The sequence below is a fragment of the Chrysemys picta genome, chromosome 4 (genome assembly GCF_011386835.1).
Source record: "Chrysemys picta bellii isolate R12L10 chromosome 4, ASM1138683v2, whole genome shotgun sequence".
NCBI classification, from domain to species: Eukaryota; Metazoa; Chordata; order Testudines; family Emydidae; genus Chrysemys; species Chrysemys picta.
Genome location: NC_088794.1, coordinates 67,155,797 through 67,160,322, shown reverse-complemented (window position 1 = coordinate 67,160,322; position 4,526 = coordinate 67,155,797).

Below are 4,526 nucleotides of genomic sequence, written 5' to 3'. Positions count from 1 at the left end.
TGCCGCCCTGGGCTGAAACCTTTGGGCTTCAGCTTCAGCCCTGGGCAGCGGGGCTCAGGCTTCAGCTCTATATCCCAGCAAGTCTAATGCTGGCCCTGGCAACCCCATTAAAATGGGGTTACCACCCACTTTGGGGGTCACAATCCAGTGTGAGGACTACTGTTCAAGGATATTAAAGTTTCCTGTTAAAAACAGAAGCTTGAGCTACTTAATCATAGTACTTAAAAAAAAAATTAGAAGTCACGAAACCCACTTAAAATTAGGGCCCTACCAAATTTCTTGTTAACCAGATTGCTCTGCAAACCCAGAATGAAGATTACAAGATAGTGATGAGGTCCTACAAATGCTTACGAGCTCCACCTCATCCTACCTGCTGGGAGAGAGAGTGGAAAGCAGTAGGAAGGTTGGGATGGAGGAGTGTGGGACGGTTGGGTATGTGGAACACTGGCCTTATGGATGAAAGTGTAGAAGAATGGGGTGGTGGAAAGGGAGATAAAAGGAAGAATTGTTCATTAGGGTCAATCAGAAAAGGGGTGGGATCATTTTGGATGAAAGAATGAGGCATTCAGGATGGGGGTGGTTCAGAAAGGCTGCAGGTGGTAATACAGAAATCCAGTTAGCGCTTTCCCTGTGGAGAATGGAAAGACTGGGAGCATAAAATAACACCTAACAGCACAGAAAGCAGATTACCTGCCATTCAGTTATTGAATTTACTATTGGTAAAAAGCTTGAACTATTAATAACCCAGGAAAGCCAGGGTAAGGGATCATCGTTCCAGTCCAGAAACATGTTCCTTACAGAATGCTCTGATAAACTCACTTCAGTGGGTTTAAATACATTGGTATGTCTAGTTGGATGACTTGTGTGTAGATGTGTGAAGCTACTAACGGTTTGTTGTTCTGTACTTTCTTCTAGTTCAGTTCTAAATATAAATTTAAGATTAGTGTTGTCATCACATTACCTTGATAATATGTGCTGTGGCCATATTTTTCTCAATATACTTGCTTTGTGGGTTCCTTGCAGGGTGATCTTAAGAATTCCAAGCAAAATGTAGGCAAAATACATTAAAATTAATGAAATCTATATTGCTCAATAAAAATATGCAGACCTTTTATTGATGGAATAATTAACCACCTAGGAACCTTTCCAAAACTGGTAGAAAGGGTCTTATGTGTATTTTTGAACTTCTGAGGTAGTGAGAGCAAAGAGCACTAAGTTTGCATTTTATAGCTAAAACCAACATACTTAATGCAGACATGAAGCAGTATCAGCACAGAGTTCCCTGGCACATGTAGTATTACACAATGAGAATTTGAAAGATACACAAATGAAGCATTTTATTCAAATAAACTGTTATTCATGATCCTAACTGTATTGGAATCCAAAATTCACAAATTAAAATTTGCTTTCAAGACCACTGTTTTCACCTGTAAGATGATAATTATTAGGGATTCTCTACACAGGGAGAAGTAAATTAAAATAAACTGAATTAAGACCACTTTAATTTTGAACGAGGGTGTTCACACAGGGGTTTAATGCTATTTAACTAATCCACTTCAAATTCACACCTTGACTTAATTTTGATGAACTTTCCTAGATGTCCCCATATAGACAAGCCCTTAAAGTGAACCACTTAGTTCCACTCAGGTATTGATATAGTCAGGGCCGGCTCCAGGCACCAGCGCAGGAATCAGGTGCTTGGGGCGGCCATGGGGAAGGGGTGGCACATCCGGCTCTTAGGCGGCAGGTTCCTCGGTCCCTCTCAGAGGGAAGGACTTGCCGCCGAAGTGCCGCCAATCGCGATTGTGGCATTTTTCCCCGCCGCTGCTTGGGGCGGCAAAAACCCTGGAGCCAGCCCTGGATATAGTGTCATTACCATCGCATCCAAGATGATTTCAATGGCACCAAACGTCAATACCATTTTAGTTCTGAATTGTGCAGATCATTGTGGGGTTCCATGCGGAGCAGATAAAGCACACGACCACTGTGGTTGCAAGCTGAATCCGAATCCTGTTTATTGCAAGCTTTCTTTTATAGTTTTTCTCTACATTACATAACACAATTAGGCTATAATAACACATCTACGGATTGGACAAGAAGGAGAATCATGTGTTTATCACATGTATAGCTCCACACTGATTGGTTCAACCGTTCCTTACATAAGGCCATGATTTGTTTACCTCATCTTATATAATACTAGACCACCAGGGGGCCTTACATAAGGCCATGATCATCTTATATAATCCTAGACCACCAGGGGGTCTTACATAAGGCCATGATTATCTTATATAATCCTAGACCACCAGGGGGCCTTACATAAGGCCATGATTTGTTTACCTGGCAAGTGTCCCATCGTGACCCTTACCTCCTCATGGAACTTTTCATTAGGTTGGTGTAGGGATGATACATCCCCACACCTCCCCCCTTTTTCTTAAATAAGGCCTATAGGAGGGTCCAACTAACATTAGGACAATTACTAGCCACCTGACTACTTTTTTTTTTTTTGAACCTATAAAACTGACGACAGGTGACATTTAACAACTGGGAACTATTAAAAAACATAACATTACATAAATACCCACGAAAACCATTGGGGATCCGATGGGGTGGCCATGCTTTTTGGCCAGTTTGGTTTGCCCAGGTGACCCAAACATTTTGTCGTGGGTTAACAAAAGGTACAGAGTTTGGACATACAAAGACCCCTGCTTCTATAATAAGGAGTCCGAACAAACAGAAGCACAGCATTATTAGGTGTTTAGGCTGTGACAAACAACAAGTGCAAGTCCGGTGCCGCGGGGTCGTCGTTTGGCTTCTGCATGGCGGCATGGTGTTCGGGTAGCATCTGCCGGAGGGATCTTATCCGGTGGTTTTTTCCTATATGTCCTTTCAAACTTAGATAAGCCTGGCTCCGCCATTCTTTTTAACCTATTCTGCAACTGCTCACCCTGCCCCGGGAACTCCGCCCGGAACTTTGGGGTACAAACATTATTGGTGACAGGAAAGCTGAGCTGGTTCAGGGCTCGCAATGTGTGGGACTGCGGGGGATGGCTCTCACCGGCCAAATGGGACAACTGATTCAGAATGTCCTGTAGCTGAAGGCCCTGTTTGTACATTCCCGCGTTTCTGCCCCCATTTCAACAAACGGGACAACGCGTCAGAGGGAAGCTTCTCTCCCCGCTTTTTAGCGATGCGTAATAAAAATCATGCACCGTCTCCTCCTCTGCAGACAAAGCAGAGCCCATTTTATTAAATGCAGCCGCTCACCTGTGAGCTCACGAACGTCTCTCTCGGACGACCAGGAGCCGGTATCCGCCGGTACCTCCTGCCGCGGCTGCCACCTCCGCCTTTTCTCACCGAACGCTTCAGTCGGCTGTGAGCTCACGAACGTCTCTCTCGGACGACCAGGAGCCGGTATCCTCCGGTACCTCCTGCCGCGGCTGCCACCTCCGCCTTTTCTCACCGATCGCTTCAGTCGGCTGTGAGCTCACGAACGTCTCTCTCGGACGACCAGGAGCCGGTATCCTCCGGTACCTCCTGCCGCGGCTGCCACCTCCGCCTTTTCTCACCGAACGCTTCAGTCGGCTGTGAGCTCACGAACGTCTCTCTCGGACGACCAGGAGCCGGTATCCTCCGGTACCTCCTGCTGCAGCTGCCACCTCCGCCTTTTCTTCACCGAACGCTTCAGTCGGCTGTGAGCTCACGAACGTCTCTCTCGGACGACCAGGAGCCGGTATCCTCCGGTACCTCCTGCCGCGGCTGCCACCTCCGCCTTTTCTCACCGAACGCTTCAGTCGGCTGTGAGCTCACGAACGTCTCTCTCGGACGACCAGGAGCCGGTATCCTCCGGTACCTCCTGCCGCGGCTACCACCTCCGCCTTTTCTCACCGAACGCTTCAGTCGGCTGTGAGCTCACGAACGTCTCTCTCGGACGACCAGGAGCCGGTATCCTCCGGTACCTCCTGCCGCAGCTGCCACCTCCGCCTTTTCTTCACCGAACGCTTCAGTCGGCTGTGAGCTCACGAACGTCTCTCTCGGACGACCAGGAGCCGGTATCCTCCGGTACCTCCTGCTGCAGCTGCCACCTCCGCCTTTTCTTCACCGAACGCTTCAGTCGGCTGTGAGCTCACGAACGTCTCTCTCGGACGACCAGGAGCCGGTATCCTCCGGTACCTCCTGCCGCGGCTGCCTTGATGTCCAAGCCAAATCACGTCGGGGTCACCATTTGTGGGGTTCCATGCGGAGCAGATAAAGCACACGACCACTGTGGTTGCAAGCTGAATCCGAATCCTGTTTATTGCAAGCTTTCTTTTATAGTTTTTCTCTACATTACATAACACAATTAGGCTATAATAACACATCTACGGATTGGACAAGAAGGAGAATCATGTGTTTATCACATGTATAGCTCCACACTGATTGGTTCAACCGTTCCTTACATAAGGCCATGATTTGTTTACCTCATCTTATATAATACTAGACCACCAGGGGGCCTTACATAAGGCCATGATCATCTTATATAATCCTAG